Below are 23456 nucleotides of genomic sequence, written 5' to 3' on the forward strand. Positions count from 1 at the left end.
TAGTGTCAGCCTGTCATCACTTATACAGAATATTTCAACAACAAAGTCTCCTTTGGTACAACCGAGTATGCAGGATACCCCATCAGCATACCCCCATTTAGTACAGCCTAGTCCTCAAGTAATGCCTAATCCAGCAGCCCGCGCGCAGATGCCACATGCCCACGACACCCAATCACCCACAGCGACACAGTTCCAGGGGGCTTATGCGGCCTTGGCAGATATTATACAGGCACTCCTAGCTCTGTCTACCAGGACAACATGGCGCTTACAATGGGCAAACTCAGAGCCTAATAGTGAATTCTTCTACACCAGCCCCGTTGCTGTCCAATGCCCTTCTTGCACAGAGGCAACTCATAGATTCTCAAGAAGCCATGGCACAGGCATTGTTGTTGGTGGGCCAGTTTCTCTCCAAGCTTGCCACTCCTGCAGATAAGTTAGCACCATGTCCCCCCACCAACTACTCTATGGGCCCCATCCAATGACATTATGACAGCCATTGCAGAGCTGAAGAAACAGGTGGAGACAACTGGCAGGTCACACGCTGGGGAGAAAGGGGGCACGCAGCAAAGGGGTTCTGGTGAACCCTAACTAGCCATTGCGAAGGAGCAGCCTGGTGCAGAATCAGGTAAAAGGTTGACTGGGGAGAAAGCGGTTTCTGTTCCTACCACTACTACGTGGGGGCAAGGTACTTTGCTATCCTGATCCAGGCAGTTGGCTTCACATGTGCCCGTAAAAGAAAGAATTTGGAAAAGGGATTTTGATGATATATTTTGGTAGATAAGAACCAAAAGAAGAGAGTGTGGGCAAAGAGACAAAGACGGTAAAGACACTGCAACAAAGGAGAAGAAAACCAAGGTTGAGGAGACAATAACTAATTGGTTGTTTGGGTTTAATGTGGATAAGTATGTGATGAAGAGCCTCTATGATATTTTACTATAATAAGATATTGGAAGCACACCATGTGTATGGTGGTAGTACGTGGCTAGATTTTGACCGAGATTTAAGGTGGACAAAAGTTGAGGATCCAGATGTAGTCTAGGGCCAGACTGAGGACAATGTGTGGTTGGAGAGCGTTAATAAAAAGACTCCACCTAAGCCATGTTTTTGCCAGCCACAGGCAGGGGAGAAGAAGGGCTAATGCTGGGCCTTCAGTAGAAAGGTATGCATGCATCCCGCAGGATCCTGTAAATGTAAACACATCTGTTCCTATCGCAGTCACACATCCAACTCAGAGATCAAATGTGATAAAAAAATCAAAAGAAAAAGCGAATGACGTTGTTAAACCTTCCAGCTAGTTGTGAGTTGCCCACCCCAGTCAACCTTACCAGGTTGATTTTATGGCTGAACTTGTACCCAAGTATAGATACAGCAATATTGTTGCAGTTAGGCTTGTCATCAGATTTTAGGATCCCCGTACTCAGAGTGGCTCCCATCCCCCACTGTACCAATTTACTGTCAGCCCATATGCATCAAGATGTAGTGTCCAGGAAGATAAAGAAGGAGAGCACAGTAGGTAGGATAGACGTCCCCTTTTCCTCCCCTCCCTTTGAGGACTTCATATGTTCTCCTTTGGGCGTGGTCCTGAAGAAAGAACCAGGGAAGTTTAGGTTGATTCATAATATCTCAGTTTTCAAGGGTTCATCGGTGAATAAGGCTATCGACCCGCAGTTCAGTGTGGTATGCCTCAGTAGACTAGGCACTAGCGATGCTGTGAGAACTTGGCCAGGGGGATCTCCTAGGAAAAAAACAGATATAAAGTCTGCATTTAGGCTGCTCCCAGTTCATCCTGCTGACTACCACCTCTTGGGGTTCCAACTTGTGGGCTCATACTATTATGATAGGTGCATGCAGATGGGGTCTGCTGTGCCATGCACTTATTTTGAGCAGTTCAGCTTGCTGTTGCAATGGATATTCACTTCACGTATAGTCCATAAGGAGGAATTCATTATCTAGATGATTTCCTGGTATTGGGGTCACCTGAATCTGGGATGTGCTTGTGTGCTTTGAGTGCATTGACCTTCCTCTTCAAGGAACTGGGGGTGCAATAGCACCAGAGAAGACGGTAGGCCCCTCCACGTGTTTTACCTTCCTGGGTATTGAGATTGATACTGTTGCTAGTGAGTGCCACTTCTCCCTCAAGAAAGTTCATGCCTTCCGGCAGTCCACTGATACTGTGCTAGCATTAAAGGACTAAAGTTATATCAACTCCAGGTTTTAGTAGGCCAGCTGAGCGTTGCTTTACGGATGATTCCCATGGCTCACCCGTTTTCGCATTTCATTGCTAGGGCGATGGCCAGTCTCAGAAAGAAACATCACCATACCTGCCTGTCTGAGGAAGTCCACTTTTTTGTAACAATTTAATGGCCACATCCTATGGCCTTCGCGCCCAGTCTCTAACCACGCCTTAGGCTTATTCACCGACGTGGCAGGCAACATTGGGTTCGGAGCTATTTTAGGCACTGAATGGTGTAGAGGGGCCTCGCCGGAAGCCTGGCATGATGGTAGCATCACTAGTAATATTGCCTTCTTAGAGCTGTTTCCCATCATGGTAGCAGTCACCATGTGGGCTAAGGTCCTCAGAGATAGGAGTGTGGTTTTCTAGTCTGACATCATGGCACTCGTGGAAGCAATTAACAGTCAGGGGGCTTTGTGCAAATTGGTTCTGCGGTTGCTGAAATATTTGGTTTTACTGTGCATGAAGTTTAACAACTTGTTGAGGGCTAAGCATGTACCTGGTATTCATAATAATGCTGCTGATCTCATCTCATTTCAAGCAGCAGGAACTTCGGGATTCCATCTGCAGGCAACTCAGTGATGACAGAGTTCCCGTCATATCTGTGAAAGATTGTAGTCGCACCTCATTTGATTTAGTAGCAGCCTCTCTTGCAAAGCGCATGCTGATGTCTTACGAAAAGTGTTCTGCCCAGTATTGGTCCTTTCTGCAAGCGACTTATGTGACTGACATGTTCACGACAGATGCCATTTATCTTTATCTGGGTCACCTCAGGGAGCAGGGCAAGCCAGCATCTTGCACATGGGCCCATCTCTCATCCATAAGGTTTTTCTCTAAACTGAGGGGTGCAGATGACATGAATAGTTCCTTTCTTATTAAGAAACCATCATCAGGGTGATACTGGATGGCTGTGATAAGGATGGCAGGTGTCCCCTAAATGCTTAGGTCCTGGGCCTACATTTAGCTATCCTGCCTCCCCATAAGAGGCAACACTGTTCACTGCAGCCTTCACTGTGGCCTTTTATGGTGCTTTTAGGGTGAACAAACTGGTAGGGTCTTCTAAAAGTGACTTTGCGGGGTTGTAGTGTGAGGATGTTCAGTTAAGTGACGAGTAGCTAGTGATCTGGTTGAGAAAGTCCAAAACTGATCAAGAGAGAAAGGGGACAGAGATCAAGCCCAAAGCAGCCCAGGGCTCTCCCTTTGTCCAATGGCTCACTTGAGCTCCTACTTGGATATCAGTCTTGATACTGTGACATCCACTCTATTCATTTACCAGAGAAAGCCTTTCACGCTATCAGTTTAGGACAGTCTTGACTGCTGCCCTTAGAGCAGTGGATGTCAATCCCAACTGTTTCTCTTCCCACTCCTTCTGAATAGGCGCAGCCATAGTAGCGGCAAACGCGGGCTTGTCTTCTGAAGAGGTACAAAAAAATAGGTTGGTGGCCATCTAAGTATTATAAGCGCTACATCCGCCCTGACTTGCAATGAAGGTGCTGGTACACAGTTAGTCACTCTCTCCTTTTCTGCACTCACATTTATGTTTTTCCATTTTTTAATAGGATGTCATCCAAGGTTGTGTGGGTTATTGGTCATTTCTTCTTCTGGTGGGTGACCTACAGTTTGCAACTGCTCCATAAACCCAAGCCGGCAGCCCTACAACATGTGATTCTTTTCGATCGTGCGGGACTGGCAGCCTCCACATTTCTCAATTGCATCGGCTGATCAAGTTAGCCAGGGGTTGAGAGGAACTCCAGTTCCTGGACCTCATTGTTGTCCACCTTGGAGGCAACCACTTGGTAAAAATGGACTGCAAGGGTCTCAGGGAGGCGATCATGAAGGAATTTGCTCAACTGGTCAAGCTTTTCACAAAGGTGACCATTTCGTGGTCCCATATGATGCTACACCAGAACTTGGGTACGGGCATTGGGTTTAGGGCAATCAATGTTTCTGTGAGGCTTCTGAACTCTGAGATTTCGAGGCTGTGCCCGGGTCGCCTGTGGAACATTCTGCATACATTACTGAGGGGTGATGACATGTTTCATAAGGATGGTGTCCACCTCTCAAATGCAGGGACTGATTTGTTCATAAATAACATTTGGGCATTTGCACAAGGACTGTTTCATGGTGAGGAGAACGAAGGACCTCGTTGCCCTGGTCACCCTTGTGGTGGGATCACAAATGGTTAACTCACACCTAGTTACCCGAGAGGTCCTCCAAAACAGACTCTCCAGGACAGCACCAAGGGTAGGGTCCATCAGTCCTGAACCAAACAGAGGATGCACACACCGGCTTGGGGGCTAGAGTGCACGGATCATTGGGGCTGGACAAAAGACTACAACTCCTGGCCACCTCCTTGCAGCCTCTCAGGCAGTTTGGTGTTTGGGGGTCGGTGCCCAAAATGAGGACAAGGATACAGTGAGGTGGAACCACTTCTCACTGATGCGGGTGGTTACACCTGTGTGGTCCGATGGAGTTTGGGATTGTGGTAGGGCCCTGGGTTTTGTGATGTTTTTCATTTCTCTTATGTGCCTAATTCTTTGCGCTGTTTCAAATCGATCTGACCCAAGAATGTCTTAACATGAGTGTGTTTTTTTACTTGTTGATTTCACTTGCCTAAATGTAATAAGATTTGCTCCTCTAACTCCGCAATTCCTCTGTAAGTTTTGTTTGTGCCTCGTTTGGGTCTCGTTGACTGTTGGCCAGTCTGGGGCTACCCAGGTCCTATGGTCAGAGCGTGCCTACCCACATGGGGGGGGTGCAGTGTTTGGAACCTGGGACGACCATGGCTTGAGCCCTACCTGGATCCGGCGATGCAGTGACCATGGTCGGATTCCTGTCTTCCTGTCACTTCACCTCATGAGATGTGGGGGGGCAGCTGGAAGTGGTGATGTCACTGGGAATGTGCGTCACTTTTGCCCGCCACTGATGCAATGGATAGAGGTATAAATGTTACCCTGCCCCTGGCCTCTGCCTTTCAAGAGCAGAGCATTGCTGCGGCGCTGGGTGCATCAGCAGTGCTTTTCCTTTCCAACTGACCATATGTCCAAGCGGGGGGATCTTGAATCCTAAACTCATCCCTAGTTACTAGAGGGGTCCTCCAAAACAGTCTCTCCAAGGTCAGAGTCCAGTAGTCCTGAGCCAACCAGACAATGTACACACCAGCTTGGGTGCTAGGGCACATAGATCATCGAGTATGGACACGGGGCTACAGCTCCTGGCACCTCCTCACAGCCCCTCAGGCTGTTTGGTGTTTGGAGGGCAGTGCTTTAAATGAGGACAAGGATACAGTGAGGCGAGACCTCCCCTCACAAATGCAGGTGGTTACACCAGTGTGGTCCGATGGCATTTGGGATTGCTGAAGAGCCCTGGATGTTTCGGATGACCAGAGAACACATAATGCATTTCTTAATCATGTGATATTTTTATTTATCTTATGTGCCTAATTCTTTGTGCTGTTCCACATGGATCTGACAGTAGAATGTCTTAACATGAGTGCATTTTTACTTTTTGATTTTACTTGCCTGTAATGAATGTAATAAAATCTGCTCCACTAATTCCTCAATTCCTCTGTTAGTTTTGTTGGTGCCTCGTTTGGGTTGTGTTGGGGTGCAGGCCAGTCTGGGGGTATCCTGGTCCTATGTGCTATTTTCAGGCTATTGAGCTAGACATTTTTGTTGACAACATTCTCAGTCAGCTCAGAGGCACCCTGTATGAAGTGTGACTGATGTACTTAAAAGAGCAGCTTTGTCACACACATTTTCACACTAACCCACCGCCATTATTCACCTGTATTTGCAAAAGCTTCTATGCATGATTCTCAGGTTAATGGTAAGCTGTTCGCAAAGGGTGAAAGCATGTTGTCATGACCCATTTTAAAATCATCTGCCTTGCTGGCACTGGAACCCGTGATCTGTTATGCATGAAAGTTTTGCTGGTTTAACACACTGAGCTAGTGATCCATCACTTTGTTAAATTCCATTAATGTTTATCCAGTTTGCGTGAATATACATAGAGGTAAAATGCCTTACTGAGGTTAAAGAAATTGGGAGTCTGGCTCCAAGCTACTAGAAACTCTTGACAGGCAAGCATTTCTCCAAAAGCCAATCCAAGTGCCACAACTGGCGCCTTCAATCTTTTATTACTGTTGCTTGCAGAATGTAAGCTATGGTGTTAAAGCTCAGGGAACCAGGACTTTGCTGCTCAGGTTATATCTTCATGTGTCTCCTTTATGTAACATTTAAACTAACAGCTGCAGAAACACCATCCCATCAGGTTCATCACACAATAAATAGCGCTAGTTTACTATGATATGCTTGCCAGTGTCTTGGGGCAGTGGTTGCCAATGTCTTGGTGGATTGTGACGAAGGCATGCCGCTTATATATATCCTCATTGAGTAAGGAATGGGATTAGGACAGGGATGAGGATTTAATGGTTTGATTACTTACTGGTAATTATCAGCACTCTGATTCTCACTCCTTTGTCCCAGTACTTATGTGAACACCCTTCCACTTGTAACTGTCTCACTACGTGGGCATGTGCTATGATGCCAGATCTCCAATCTACTTTCATTATTTCTTGCACCAGGGTCCACAAATTGTTCCATGGAACTTGATCTAATTTTCATTATACGCGACATGCTTCTCCTTCAGCAGCCAAAATCACTGGAGCTCTTAGGAATATTAATATTTGTGGGTTCCAGCTTGATGGATATCCAAGTAATGCCTCTGAAGTATTTCAAAGGAATAAATAACAGGACCAGCATGATGTAATTTGTCCTTCAACTACGAAAATGCATACCTTTTTCACCATTAAATGCCCATTTAAATTCTCTTGTAGCTGAAACCTTTATTTTTTACAGCTGAGAGGAGTTTGTTTTATAAGGGCCTTGTTTGTTATAATATTCTTATAGCCCTCCTTTATGATTTCGAAGGGCTAAAGGAGGATAACTGTTCCAAGGCACTACTAAATCAATTGGTTCCACAGGGTCATCTAGCCACCACTAGTGGTATTACACCTTCTGTTAATACACAAACAGTCTAGCCCGTATTTATACTTTTTTTGCGCCGTATTTGCGTCGTTTTTTGACGCAAAAACGGCGCAAACTTGCAAAATACCATTGTATTTTGTAGGTTTGCGCCGTTTTGCGTCAAAAAGTGGCGCAAATGCGGCGCTAAAAAAAGTATAAATACGGGCCTTTATTTTTTATAAAGGTTTAATGTATGTACAGAAACTCACCCATAATGCTTTGCAGGCATTCCTTCTACAACACATTTTTGGCCATAATTCAGCCTGTGGTGGTCCGAGGGCAATAGGACCACTACCAAAACATTCATAACCATGTGCTCTTTTTGTTTGGGCCATCTTGTGGGTCACACTAGGTGAGAGGGGGCCCAAAAATCATAACCTCTACCCCCATTCAATGCATATTTAAAGGCACTATTAACTCAGTTTGTGTGTTGGGATATCTAGCCACCACCAATGCTATTGCCCTTTCTGTTGTTTGACTCTAAAGGGATATCTAGCTGTAACCAGTGGTACTGCACCTTCTGGTGTTAATTCTACTAGGACATTTAGCCACAACCAGTAGTACTGCACCTTTTGTTGTTGACTCTACAGGGACATCTATTAACGATCTGTGGCACTGCACCCTTGTGCCACTGATTCCACAGTTCATTGATATTTAAAAGGCTTGCTAGGCCTGAACATGTGTAATACACTATGCCTTCAAGCCTTAAAGGGGCTGATTATATGATTGCACTGCAATTTTCTTTACCATTCATTTTATGGTATTATGCCCACTAGGGGGCTGAATATATGTTTAAATGACCATGTATCTTCCAAATTCTATTTTTACTGTGGTCTCATTACAGTCTAATGCCAATTGTATGAAGGAATGCACAAACACAGTTTATTTCTGAGAAAGGTGTAATGTGCTGCAAGGCCAAATATTTTTAAGGTCCCAAATGTGAGGTTGTCATTAACATTTACCACACTAACAGCTCCAACTTTCGCTAATGCAAGACCTATTGCATTGCAAATGCTTGTTAGAAACATGTCCTCAAATGCCTCCGGGGTGACAGGACAGTACTACTGGATGCGTGACTGCTACACCCTGTTCTTAACACAACAACACCTGAAATCCACGAGACAACATCGGTAAAATTGAAGTGCCTCATCAAGCTGAAGTGATTTGCTTCTTTATTGCTCCTTTTTTGCAAGTCGTTTGATATGAGTAAGGCGTCTAGTACTCATTCACACATCTGAAAAAGCACCTTAAAATGCTGCTGCGGTCCTCCACTATTTCAAGAAGGAGCAGCACTGGAGTTTAATAAGGCCTGTTCCTGTTTTTTTAAAACATTTTCCAAGCCTTTCGCTCTCCTAAATAGGCACCCTGTGAATGTAAGAAATACTGTATTTCTCCCTAAATTACAGACTCTCTAATTGCTACTGTCACCTATCACGGCTGAGTACTTGGAATTTGAAGGGTACAGCTATTATCAAGGCTGGCTTTGTGAAGCATGCCAGACATTTCCATTTGAAATGAATCAGTGTTCGCAGGAGAGGCAAAATATTCATTAACCAGCAGAAGTGTGCCCATGTCGGTATTTTGTTTGTGAACAAAGCATTCTCAAACAACAACTCACATAAATATGCATCATAAATAGAAAGGGTGCTTTGAAATTGCCGAAATATGCTTCTATTATTCAGTTTTCTCTGCTGCATGTATTCTAATGGTAATCTGCCAACTGTTCCACTCATATTGCTGTTGCCTACAAACACTGCTCTATAAAAAAAGTATGGGGGGCATTTTATTCCACCCTCCAAAAAACAAAGGGGCATATTTAAGAAAAGTGGTGCTGACCCAGTGCAGTGCCTTTTTTCTTGCACCCTTTAGCACCCTCATTTCGCCACCATGTGTGCGCCATATTTAAAATACGCACAGGGTAGGGGGCAATAGTGTCATTTTTCTTTTTTTTTATACTATTGATGTACTGTGCCGGAGTAGTGTCAACATTTTCGTGCTACTCCTGCAGAGTACACAGGGGCCCATTGTATTCAATGGCATGCCCCTTTTCATGCCTGCAATAAGCAGGTGTTAAAAGTGCCAAAACAAATGACACTAGGAAATGTGTTAGATTTCCTTGTGCCATTTTTTTGCCCCCCCAATCTAATGGGGAATTGCCCCCTTTGCATACATTATTCCTGGCACAGGCATATTGTGGCACAACGGGTTACAAAGTGGTGCAATGCATGCATTGTGCCACTTGGTAAATGTGGCACTGCGTTTTTTTGCCTTCTAATGCCACATTAACGTAAAAAAATGACACTAATGTGGCATTAGGATGGCGCTAGGGGCTCTCACATATGCCCCAAAATCTTATGATTTAGATGATGCTTATATATATTAATTATTTCTTTAAAAAACGTAAGCACATAATTATTCAAAGAATCCTTTATTGTTGTTTTGTAAAATAGTTTTATGTCTAAATACCGAGGTGAATAATATCACTCTGACCATTTAGTGACAACAAAATACCGACCAACATTTTGTCAGGTTAGACACACAAACACACACACAGCACACCACCTATACTTACCATGACGATATGTTGATAGTGGCTATTGTGCAGTAGATGTAAGTGCAGATCGATATACAAAACCTGATACTCATTCATTCATTCAGAATGGGAGGCGTATGCAGAAAATAGGTGCAAACCTGGTCCGGTGTGTTGCTGCTCTGATGTCAGAGGAGTGAAAAGACAAAACTGTATTTCACTGCGCTGACGTTAGCACCGTATTTAATGACGTTTTGAAGCCTGTGTGTATGCTAATTACTTCCTATGGAAGCCATATACAACAAATCCAATACCTGGAAGAAATCATTTTTCCTCAGCGGTGTTTATGCACCCATTATTCATGTGCTAATGGTCTAAATGATACAATTAAAGTATGTGCTTAACTAAGGCATGAATGTAATGATGTAGAAAACAGGCTATGAATGGAACACTTAAGCCCATATTTATACTTTTTTCACCATGCATTTGGGCTGCTTTTGACGCAAAAGCGGGGCAAACTTACCAAATACAATTGTATTTAGTAAGTTTGCCCCGCTTTTGCATCAAAAAAAGACGCAAATGTGGCACTAAGAAAGTATAAATATGGGCCTTAATTGTGAAAACGAACATGGAAACTTTCTATAAAAGGAGCATTGATACAGATGAATTTGCTACAGAAGCAGACCCATCCTAATGTTACCTTTTCATCAACTTTATTTATTGGATTTTAAACATACATAATACAGCTCACATGTCAGTACTGAATGACATTCGAACGCTCCCTTTGGGGAATTTCCCTGAATTAAGTTTTTTCATAAATATTAATCATGTACTTCAAAAGTCTGTAATAGACCAGCCATGTCTCATGTTTCTCCAGACAGTCCCATGTTTAGTATATTGTTTGATCTGCTGTGGCAGAGTAGTCCATCCCGTGCTCCCTTTCAATGGAGGAGGGAGAGACTTGTTCTAGTCTCCCCGTGGGTACGTTCGGGAGAGGGGAAGTGACGGAGGAAGGACTAAACTGGAGGTAGGTAGGTGGGGGTGGGATTAGGGGAGGGGAAATAAAAGAGGTGTGGGGGGAGGGAATGGCCACTTGCCGTACCGCTCATCATGCGGTTCGGAATTTGGCAGTGGGGGAAAGATTTTACTGGTGCAAAGGCAATTCTAGGCGGTTTATTCCCACTAGCATTGGTATTCCGGCCTTGCCAGAAACAATACACAGTTACAGGGCATTTTTGCTTCAGGGTCATGGCAACAAGCCACAACGCTGAAGCAGTTAGTGCCGCACTTCGTATATTAGGCGAAGCCGGGCGAGCCGATTTACTCAGTCCTGGTGTACTTGACCAGGCCTGGGTCGGCATGATGCGACCGACGCGCAGCGGGCATGAAGGGTGTGGACAGGCAATGTCAGTGTATGAGACTGGCAGAAAGAAAGTGATGCCAACGGGGCGCAACACAGCCGCAGCACGTTGGTCTGAAGCACTAGAGGGGTCTTCGGCGGCCTTCTTTACACTGCAGGAACGGGGTCAATGCAGAGATGGTGTGTGCCATGAGGGTCTGGAGGAAGATTCGTCAAATACTATGCTGATGAGTGGTGGTGTTGACAGCAGGTGGGAGATGGATGAGGAGGATGTGGTGGAGCTCGATTATGATGAGGAGATGGATGAGTGGGAGGACGGGGAGATTCGGGAGGCAGAGGTGAGCAGCGGGAAAGGGAGGGGGAGAGGGCACAGGAGCGGCGCAACCCCTTCGCAACCCCTTCCTCTGTTTCTATTTTGCAGGATCGTATGGCTGGTGGCGAATGACAAGAGGTGCGGCAAGGTCTGGCACGTAGTCACGGGTCACAGAAGGTTTCACAGCCTTTGGGGGCACAAGGCAGAGGTAAGGGGCAATGGTGGTCAGACAGGGGGGATGGTTCTGGTTTCAGTGGAGCCAGTCTATAGGGGTAGGTGATTTTTCAGTTCATGACACACCTGCGGAAGTGGTCTTGCAGGATGGGGGCAGGGCCAAGGCTAAGGGCACAGATACCACAGCTGGGAGTGAATCTTGAAGCGAGGCGACTGTGGAGGTTACGGGGTCCGAGGACAAGGATGGGGAGGGCACAAGAAGCGGCTTCCATACATGGGTCTGGCCATGCCTTTGGGTTCGCATGTAGCAGATAAAACGAAGGCTAGGATATGGAAGCTTGAGTATGTGGACGTCTTTAAGTTCCTACATAGGGACATACAAGCCAAGGAGGGTTCCAAGGAAAAGGAGTGGGAGTTAGCGCATAGGCCGAGAGTTCCAATTACAATGGATAACTGGACTTCAGCATTTTTGATTTTTGCAAGTATATACTGTGAGAAGTTCCCAGACAGGGCCATAGCGCGATTTTAATACATGGATATCATAAGGAAAGCCCAGATGCACTTCGGGGGTTTTGCCTGGCTGAGTTATGATGAGGAGTTCAGGGCAAGGGTGAGTGTCAATCCTGATAAGCCTTGGGGAGATGTAGATCCGGAACTGTGGATGCAGTGGATGGCGTTGTCGTAGTCCACGGCGTCTACACACACCGCAAGCAGTCTGCCAGTGGTTTACGAGCCTTTTCAGGTCCGTCCCGCCCAAGGAGGGGCAGGTGAGGGTCAACGGACCCCGGTACCCATGACAGGAGCCTGTTGGAACTTTAATAAAGGTTTCTTTTCCAGACAGCCCTGCAAGTTTAAGCATGATTGCTCCAAGTGCTGGGGCCAACACCCGGTTACGCAATGTTTTTCCCTCTCCAGCCCAGCTGAGCAATGGATAGCGTCCAAGGGGAGAGGCATGCAGGGCGCTCCTGCGCCAAAGTGCTCCTATGCAAATTAGGCTGAAGGCTCTTCTGCCCTGGCTACATAGCTACCCAGATAAGGGCATGCTTGTAAGTTAGCTTGGGGTTTTCGAGAGGGTTTTCGGGTCAGTTACCAGGGTCTGTGAATAAGGCGGTGGGCAGACAATTTGCGGTCTGCCAGAGAGATGCCACAAGTGGTAAAGGACAAAGTGGCTAAAGAGGTGTATTTGGGCAGAATTGCAGGGCCTTTCTATGAATGGCCAAGTAAGGATCTTATGATCCCTCCTTTGGGAGTAGTGCCGAAACAGGCGGCAGGTGAATTTCGCCTGATTCATCATTTGTCATGGCCGGAGGTTGCCCCTGTTAATGATTTCATTGCACCAGAAGATACTAAAGTGGTTTACGCATCTGTGGACGATGCCATCAAGTTGGTCAGGGGGTGTGGCAAAGGAATGGAGTTGGCAAAATGCGACATTCAATCAGCCTTCAGGCTGCTGCCTATACACCTGGATGATTTTGATTTGTTGGGTATGCAATTTGATGGGGCAATTTATGTTGACAGGGTTCTCCCAATGGGTTGCGCCATTTCTTGTACGCACTTTTGAAGCATTCAGTACTTTTCTACAATGGGTTTTTGTCAAAAGGAGTGGGCATTGTACGGTGACTCACTATTTGGATGATTTTCTTTTTGTAGGAACAGCTAGTTCCGGGGCGTATGGAAAGGCTCTGGTTGCTTTTCAGGAGCCATCACAACAGGTCGGGGTGCCTTTAGCTCCAGAGAAGACAGAAGGACCACAGTCTATTTTGAAAGTTTTGGGTATTGAATTGGATGCAAACGCTTTGATTGCCAGATTACCAGCGCCTAAGGTATGCAATTTGATGTGGCATTGATGGGGCATGAAGAAATGCTGGAATTTTTGGGTAACGTGCGGGTTTTACGCAAAATTGATCTGCGCACAGCACAGAAACTGCTGGATTACCTTAACTTCGGTTGCACGGTGGTCCGGAGGGGTAGGACATTCTGTAGGCATTTGGGTCTAGTTATGTCTGGAGCGGTACTGCCACACCACAGGATACGTGTGTCGGTAGGTTTGAGAGAGGATGTCAGGGTGTGGGAAACCTTTTTGATGCAGTTTAATGGCGTCTCCATGTTTTTCTGCGAGGAAAATACAGTTTGACAGGTATCATTTTTTTCAGATGCAGCAGGAACCACAGGTTTTGGGCTTTTTTGGGACAGAAGGTGGTGCGCTGAAGCATGGCCCAGACAATGGTTGCAGCAGGGGAAGAGCATTGCTTTTCTAGACTTATTTCCACTCCTGGTGGCATTGGCCGTATGGAGGCATGAGCTCGTTAACAGGACAGTGGTTCTTCGGTTTGACAACATGACAGTTGTTGATTTAGTCAACAGACAGAGAGCGAGGGACCTCAGGGTGTTGCGCTTGTTGCGCCAGTTTATGCTTTGATGCTTGTCTTTAAATGTTAGGAGCAGAGCAGAACAAAACTACGGTCCCGGCAGACATTTGAGAGTGGGGGGGGGTGTGATGATCACTGGGCTGAATAAAATGTCCTTAGTGGAATCCACTCGGCGGAGTTACCGACTGGCATGGTTGGATTTTCAATCCTTCGAATAGTTTTCGGACAATTTTTGGTCACAGAATGTTAAAGAACTTGAGTTACGCGTGTTGTGCTTTTCATGATACTGAAAGGTCTGTTGCCAACTACCATTGGTGGTAAATTGCCAGGGGTTTCTTTTGACGGGAAGTTGTTTTTTGGCTATGATCCAGGTAGGGTTGATTTGTTGGGGAAGATTCTGAAAGGCTGGGGTAGGGTCTGATCAGTTTCAGGTAGGGCGGCAAGAGAGCCCATTACTTTTTATTTGTTGCTGGAACTATTGCATGTTTTGGCTGTGTGTTGCGCAGATGATTACGAGTTGGCGCTTTTCCATTTATGCATGGTGTGGATGTTTTTTGGCACCTTTCGAGTGTCCGAACTGTTAGGGGTGGGGAGAGAAGTAGGTGTGCGGGTCGGGGATGTTTGTCTGCATAAGGAACGTTTGGGAATTTGGCTCAGGCGATCCAAGACTTATCAGTTGGGGAAAGGCAAATGGGTGTGGCTGGAAAAAGGTGGTAATGTAGTGGCTTGTCAGGTTTTGGAATGGTTGAGCTTCCGAAGTGTGCGGGGTGATTCAAGAGTGAATGGAGTTTTTGTACATAGGTCTGGTGCTAAGCTTACTAGTTTCCTGTTTCTGCAAGTTTTAAGGGTGGCTTTAAGGGGCACAGGTCGCCAAGCTCTCGATTTTGCCACACATTGATTTCGGATTGGGGCGGCTATTGCTGCAGCACATTTGGGTTGGGACTGGGCAAAGATTAGGGCTATAGGAAATTGGAAGTCTAGATGCTGTGAGCGTTATGTGAGGCCTTAGATGGGTTTGTCTGCTTTACAATTGTTAGGTTAGTTAGGGAAGGCATCAGGGTTTGTTGGGGTGGGAAACCATTATTACAGTTCCTTTTCTTTGCAGGATGTGTGTCCGGTCAAGATGGTTACATGGCTGGTCGGCCATTCCTTTATCCATTGGGCAGCAAAGTTTGCGGAGAAGCAGATTTATGGATGGGCATTGGGACTCCCTAGTAACCAACACAAAGTTTTTTGGTGGGGCAAAAGTGGCATGAGGTGGGGAAATCTGCTTCCTTTCGTAACTTCTAGCTTGCTGAACTGGGGTTGTCCTGATTTACTACTGATTCATCTGGGTGAAAATGATCTTGTGAAACTGTCAGGGCTTACACTACTGCAACATATGCAGAGAAATTTAGAGCTACTCAAGCAGAGGTTGCATGGCACCTGCTTGGTTTGGACTGAGTTTGTGCCTCGATGAACATGGAGAGGGGCCATCAAACACGGAGCGATGGAGCGGGCTCGCAAGAAGCTTAACAGATCTATGAGGGTTTTCTGTTGGGCCCTGGGTATAAACATTTTAAAGCACAAGGACATCACAGAGCAGGATGGGGCACTTTTGAGGGCAGATGGCGTGCACCTGTCTGAATTGGGTAACGCGTATTACCTGACAGATCTTAGGCTATTGGTTGGAGACTTGTGGGGTGAGAAGATGTGGCTCAGAGAGCAGGAGTAAAGAAGTCATGTTGCAGTAGTGTTTTTTCTTTGGTGGGGCAGCAAAACACCAAGAGGGTTTGTCTGGATGGCAGTAGATGTGGGGGGTGTAGAGTCAGATGCGGGCTTTGCCACCCTTCCAGGGGAAAAAACAAGCAGGTGAAGGATCAGAGTGTGGGGGATGCACAAAGCAAGTAGGGCATGAAAGGGAAAGGGGAGTGTGTAGGGGAATGGAAGCGAAAAATGCGGGGTTTGAGTAAAAGGATGAGCAAGGAAATGTTAAAGGGTTGGGCTTATTAAAGTGGGTTTTTCCGTTGAAAGTTAAGTTTATGCATTATTGATACAATCCTGTCCTAAATAAATGACCTTTTACACTGAATGGTTTGTGTCACTGAAGTATGTCCTGAATAACAGTGGCAGGATTCCAGACCTCCAGTGGCCTGCCATGTCCCATTTAGCTATCAGGAGATCCATCACCACTAGGAGCCGTGTGTGGCGTCTTGCCCTTAGTCGTGCTTCAAGCCCAACAGTTTAGTTCAGGCTGCACTGAACTGCCCACTACCTCCGTGAGTATGTTGCAAATATTGTGTCAATATTGTTGTATAATCGGGCTTTCCCAGATTGTAAAATAAAAGGTCCCCAAGGTTGTCTTACACCTCAGGCAGTATTTGTCCAAATCATTGTTGATGTTGTGTAATCTAGTTGGACTATAGTATAATCGGTGGAGATATTTAAATTGGGTTAATTACAATCTAATGGATATCGCTAATACCCTGGGGGCCATTTTAGCCTCGGCCCAATCTTCATTTGCAAGTGTGTCTACATCTATTTCTCAGTGTTTCCGCAGTGCCCTCATAGGATCCAGTGTGTTGCTTAGTAGTATATGGTATAAGGTGGAGATCTGTTTGTTTCCCATTCCGGATTCCGTTATGTGTGCCTCTAGGTGGTTGTAACTCAGAAGAGGTTGCAGTGAGATGGGAGAGGCCTTCCTAGATTAGTGAAGCTGCAGGTATTGAAGAACTGTGATTTATGCATCTGTTACCTGTCAGCCAGGCATTGGAATGCGCATAGAGAGTTACCTTCCAAGACATCCCCATGCTTGGATGTCCCTATATGTCCCACGGGTTGAAGCCCTCCAGTTTCACTGTGTGTTCCAGTCAGGTACCCACCCATTGTGTAGTTTCGGCCGTTGGGACACTGTGCCAATTGATGCATCGTAGTGCTTGGTGCTAGCACATTAAAGATGTTCAAGCGGCTGAGGGGAGGATAACGTGTACGCAAGGGCTGTAGAATGTCTATCATCCCAGATTGCCCGAGGCCCTGTAGCTCTAGTGCTATTATTGGGCCATCCTCAGTAGTGTAAAGCCAGTCAATAATGGGTAGTATTTGGTTGGCTCAATAATAGACGCAGACGTATGCTATTCCTAGGTCACTGCTGTACAGTAAGAGAATACATTTCTGGTATGCGATTCACAGTTGTCCTCCCGCACATAAGAATTTCACAATGGCCACTTCACGAGTATTGAAAAAGATGGGTATTATACTGTAAGGGTAGTTTTGGAGTGTATAAAGTAGTCTTGGAGGTAGATCATCTTAAACAGAGCTCCCCTAACCACAATGGTCAGTGGGAGACTCTCTCATATGTCCATATCTCTTTTCATTTTAGCTACCAAGGGTGCAATATTAATGTCTTATGCCTGTTGTTTAGAGACTGCCACGTGCATCCCTAGGTACTTGAAATGTTGAGTCGCCCATTGCTGGGGGTGGTGGCCTTCATGTCATCTTGCATGCTTGCCAGTGGGATATAGGTATATTTGGACCAAATTAATGTTATTTCTGATGCTTCTGCAAATATTTGAAGAATAGACATTAGCCGAGGCATGGAGGCTTCTGGGTTGGCAATGTAGACCAGGAGGCAATCAGCACAGAGTGACACCCTGTCTTCCATGCCCTCTGTCCAGTAGAACCCGCTGAGTTGTGCATCTCTCCTGAGCCAGAGCGCTAGAGGTTCAATAGCCAAGGCAAATAGGAAGGTGACATGGGGCATCCTTGTCTGGGATTAATGATAGGGACTGTCTCTCCATTTACCCTGACTCTGGCCCATGGTTTATAGTGAAGTATTGAGAAAAATGTGTGGAAAAGAGGGTCGAAATTCATATGTTCCTGGAGGCGGACCCTAAAATGTCAGCATACTGAGTCTAATTATTTTTCAAAGTCTAGTGAGACCATGGCTCTATGGTAGGCTGCTGAGTCGGAGAGTGACAGTATATTATGAAGGCAATGAATGCTATGTCCGGGCATGAAGCCCTTTTGGTCTGAATAAACCAGGGCCATAATTATTTTTATTAGTCTGTTGGCAAATACCTTTGGTAAGATTTTGTTCTATATGTTGACTATAGAGATGGGCCTGTACTACTCAAATTTATCTGGTGTTTTTTGAGGTTTCAGTACCACCAATATAGTAGCCCCACAGAGATCAGGGGGTAATCAAGCATCGTGAGGGGCCAATCACAATGGATTTTGTTTGTATACTTCGAGCGGGAAGCCATTGGGGACAGTGTTTTTCCAGCTGGGAGCAATTGAATTGCTTTTAGAATTTTTTTGACTGTGAGTGGCTCCTCTAGGTCTTGTTTGTCTCCCTCTTCGACTATGGGCATAAATAGGTCTTTGACTATTGGGTTGTCTCTTTCAGCCAGGGGTAAGGGCCACTAGGTGTAGATGTGGGTGTAATAAGTCACAAATTCCCTGCTACTTGGTGAAAAGCTGTTAGGGTTAGACCTGTGGAGGTGACTAGACATATGCCCTGTTCTATACTCACTAACCAATATAGCAGCTTCCCTGCCTTATAATCAAGTTTATATAATTTGTATTGTGTCACCTTATACATTGAGGATGCTTAGTCAGCATTTTCTGTCAGAGTGCCAGTCTCAGCAAGTCTGTTTTATGTCTATGACAGTCTAGCATTCCTTCTTGATCCTGCTTTGTGAATGGCATTTTCTAAGTCCAAAATGTTTCTGTCTGCTGCCTTTTGTTTCTGTCTGATAGGATATTATTGGTCCCTGTAATGTCACCTGGGTTGTCTACCCAGAGAGTAGCTAGGGAATCTACTGTGGTGGTGGTTGTGTCTAAATCCATTATTGTTGTTCTAGGAGGTCATTAGAGGAAGGGCCTTTTAGGCACTAGGCACTTAGGTGCCAGTGCTCCTCTTGCTGCTGCCCAAGGCATTTAAGTGCTAAAGTTATATGGACGTGAGCTGAGAGGGCGAGTGGTAGGATCCGAGAGTCACCATACTGTCCATTGAGGGCAGAAGTGGTGTAGTCTGGATTGGGATCCATGCGAGTGGGAGTAGAAGCTGTGATCTACATTCCGTGGGTACAACAGTTACCAAGCATCCTTTAATGCCATGGAAGCAGCCCATGTCTGCAGAGTAAATGATTTGCATGCATGAGGGTTACTGGTGTCCTGATTAGGATCCATGACCAAATCAAAGTCTGCCCCACTCAGTGCATGCCCCGGAGGGAATTGTAGGAGTATCCCTGCTAGTGTTTGTAGATCACCTGCCACCAGTGTATGGGCTTAAAAGGAAGTGGGAAACCAATGGGAGACCTCCATATCACATTCTACTGCCCAGTTTGTCATAATGGGCCTTGGTTACTTGTATCGGGAAGCGCTTATGAATCAGTATTATGACCCCCCTATTGTCAATACCAGGACAGTGCGCTCTCTACGTAATGCAAGATGACAAACATTATGCAATGTAATAATTCATGCATCGTGTGCTGATATTGCAAATTAACTTTTTGCATTGCAGGTATTTATTTTGAAATGTCATTAATACTGTTTGCAATAATACTGTTTGCAAAGTATTGGTTATTTCCAAGCCTTTCCTGCAGTCTGGCTGGGTGTGGCTGTGGCAGGTGAGTGGGGTTTGGGTCTATTTAAGGAACCCAGCCTAGCTCCACGTGCTCACTCTTCAGAGGTACCGGTGCAGAGCAGCAGCATTTTCCAGGGCTCCTGCTCTGGAGGCCTACTTGGACTTTTCCAGGCCCGGTTCTCATTACCTTGGTGATACTCTAGCAGGGCGGTAAGGCAAAGGTCAGAGTAGGCCCCCGACTCCGTTTACAGAGATTTTCGAGTTTTGGTCTTTTAATTAAATTGCGTGTGCGATTGTTTCTTGGCAATTAATTCTTGCATTTCAGATCGGTAGAAGTGCGGGATCATTTCTTGGCATTTGACTCTTGATGGTTGAATCGGCAGCAGTGTGCGAGATTCATTCTTGGCAATTAACCTTGCATTTCAGATCGGCAGAGTGCGCAATCATTTCCTGCCATTTTAAACTTGATGGTTGAATCGGCAGCAGTGTGCGCAATTCATTCTTGGCAATTAACCCTTGCATTTCAGATCAGCAGAGTGCACTGTTTGGGTAGTTTAGGAAGCAGGCAATAATGGGCTGCAGTGGTGCACCAGGTGGGGGCTTCGCTAGGAGGGAATGCTGGGCTATCTCTATCACAAAGCATGGTGAGAGGGCATCGGCCGGTAGCCACAAGTTTTTAGTCTATTGTACAGGAAGGTCTCTGGCTAAACCAATATAGCGTAGGTTATTATTACTTTTGGTATTGCATCCTTCATTCTGTGTTCCAGTAGGCTCCAGTAGTTTGGCCTACAGTTGGGCCACTTTGGCAGTCAGTGCCTGGACTGTGTCTTCAGTGAAGGAAATGCACTGTTTGGTCTATGTGACCCGTTCAGCAATCCTCCACACGTCCTGCCACAGCAATCCCACCTTTGGGCCTACCTCCCCTGTCTGAATTTCCATGGAGGCTCTCGGGTCCCTTATCACTTGAAGAATTTGTTCGGGGGGGCTTTGGGCTCTTTTACTACCACAAAGGCATGTGGGTCTTCAGGCGGCCTTGAGGCAACCTATTTTTCCAGCGTGTTCTGTTGAGCGGGGACTGCTGCCTGTGTTTTCGCCATGGCATCTTCTTTGCTTGAAGCGGTGTGGAAGAGGAGATATCACCACCACATTGTGCCAGGATCGGTAATGCGGTGTAGTGTTTATGTTTGCAGGGGGGGCGGATTTATCCAGGCAGGTGTGAGGCCTAATGGGGGTTGCCTCCCATTGTGTTTCGTTGCCCCTGCCACACCTCGACAGGCCCGCAAAGTTTCTCGATGCCATGAGCCAAGGAGATGCCTATCAGTCCTCTACCAGCTATATTTTTCTGGGGGAGAAGGCAATCCCAATTGCAGTGGGTTGTCGTGAGGTGGCCTTCCACCTCAAACAACAGCCTCCACTGTTCATGCTTTGGAGCTCGGCAGAATCCCTGCACAGGTGTAGAGCAGTCCCTGCGGCCGATTGACCTATCTCAGTGCAGCCGCTGGTGTGTTTGGAATCTATCTCAGTGCAGCCGCAGGTGTGTTTGAATCCTGACACGAGGCTCTTCTGTACCCTGTTTACACTGCTGTGATGTCATTTTCATTTATGTTTTCTGTTCTAAATCTAAGATGTGTTCTCCATTGTTTCTTCAAAGTAATTGTTTGTCTTCTACTTAACTTTTACACTTCAAATAGCTTTCATCTTTTATGCATTCTTTATATTTATATTTTCTTTTTTTCACAATATGTTTAATATTGTGGGCTCCTTTACCTCTATTAAAAGCCATGGCATCACCTGGGACCGGACTTGCACTGTCGCGTAGGCTGTAATTATTCTATTGAGACTGCTGGATTTGAGTGACAGAATCGCCTGTGGTGTGGGGAGACTGAGTCTAACCCACTACAGGTGACACCTGTCGCCCCAATCCGGGTTTTTCTCCGGCTAACTAGCAGTGCCTCATCTCTACCCAAGAGCAGGGATGATTGGGCAGCCGAGCACATGACACAATTGACTCCTCAGGAAATCGTGGTCACTCAGATTGCATCCGTTTCTCTCAATTACATTAGTCTCAGAAGGACAAACAGAGGCAGTATATGTTTCAATAAGGTTTTAATGAAGCAACTGCATCTTAGATAATAAAGCATGTATTGCAATAACCAGAACGATAGGTTAGGACAGGACTAAAATTGTGACAAGGCGAGTGAAGCATAGAAATAACGCTACCATAGTGTCACTAAAGTCAAATAGACTAATTCCTACCTAGGCTATATTAGAGCACAGCATGTTAAGCTCTTGTTCTGCCCTTCAGGTTCCCCTGGGAAGACATCATCCCCCATACCTGAGCAAGAGGCCTGAAGTCTGCATAAGCAGCTGTAGCGAAGCGTTCAGCAATCAGCATACAGTTGTGGTCATCTGGCTGGAATCTGCCTCTAATGTGAATGGGACAGGGAAGTGTTTTTATAATAAAACAACAGATGTTCTAAGAAAATGTCCCTACGTAAGGATGTGTATATTTCTATGAATACCAGAGACAAAGCGTTACCACGTTTACCGGCAACCTATCTTACTGCAGCCTTGAGAGAAGAACAGAGTGAAAGTAATGTCTTGTTTAAGAATGCAGTGCTGGTCTAGGCAAAGAACAGTTAGATAGAGATAAATAAAACAAGACTGCAAATGTGGCTATTGTTAAAATAATAAACAAAGCTGAATAAAATATATCTAGGTTAAAGTGCACAGCGGCAGGCCTAGTGTGCTAAAATAACATGCATGGAGCTATGACTAAAATGGCTCTCCTAGGTGGTTTAAAGGTGGTTCAGGCCTAATTATATATAAAAGCTACTAAAACCCCCTCCCCTTGGTGGTTTAAAGGTGGTTCAAGCCTAATTATATATAAAAGCTACTAAAATTCAACCTAAGATATATTTAAGAATTTCAACAATGACAAACTCAAAAAGACACTTGAGCAAATATAAAAGGACAATTTAAAAATGGCATAAAAAAAGACTGAATTTCAAGAGTCAGAGTCATTTTGGAAGTTGCCAATAGAATCCGGGACAACTGCAGACATGAAATCTTCCACTTCTGCAGGTGTTAAAGTAAGAAACTCATCGCCAAGAAGAATCAACGAGCATTCGTGTTCCAAAGCCTGAGCGTCAGCCAAGGCAGCAGCATTCCATGGTGTGCCCAATAATGAGTTTAGAGCTGCATCCGCCATGAAGGGCAACTCATAAACAGCTTCCCTCAACTCGCAGGTCTGGTAATGAGCCCTCAGCAAGAACATCAACAGATTAGCGTCCAATGAAAACAAGCACTGCATAGAAAGACAAACTTTCAGTGCATGTTCGAACGAGCACCAGAGGCACCGAAATATGGGCTGCACACAATGCAAAACCGGTCTGAATGACAGAGACCAGTCACACTCTAATTGCTCCAGGAGTGTTGCTCCGAAGTACTGCCTCATGCGTTCACAACACAGTTGCGCTGGTGGGAGCGCTTTCATTCCTCCTTGTCGCAGCAGGACAGCCATTGCACAGAAAAAGTAGCAATATTAAATTGCCACCTATTATAGCCAAAGTTATTGGAAATCTCCCGAAAATACTGGAGACTATTGAGCGGATGGCTGATGGTATTAAACCGAATATAGAGGAGATGGTGTGAACGAAACCAAAACCAACAGCCCTAAAACAAATTGCGATTCCAGCAGTACTGGACGCATTCAACATTCGTCCCACGAGCTCACCAAAGTGTCTCGGAAAGTTAGTACTTAAAAGGGACTGTGGCCCTCATTACAACCCTGGCGGTCGGTGTTAAAGCGGCGGTAATACCGCCAACAGGTCGGCGGTAAAAAAAATGGGATCATGACCCTGGCGGAATGCGCCAACATAGAC

The sequence above is a fragment of the Pleurodeles waltl genome, chromosome 5, assembly GCF_031143425.1.
Source record: "Pleurodeles waltl isolate 20211129_DDA chromosome 5, aPleWal1.hap1.20221129, whole genome shotgun sequence".
Taxonomy (NCBI): domain Eukaryota; kingdom Metazoa; phylum Chordata; class Amphibia; order Caudata; family Salamandridae; genus Pleurodeles; species Pleurodeles waltl.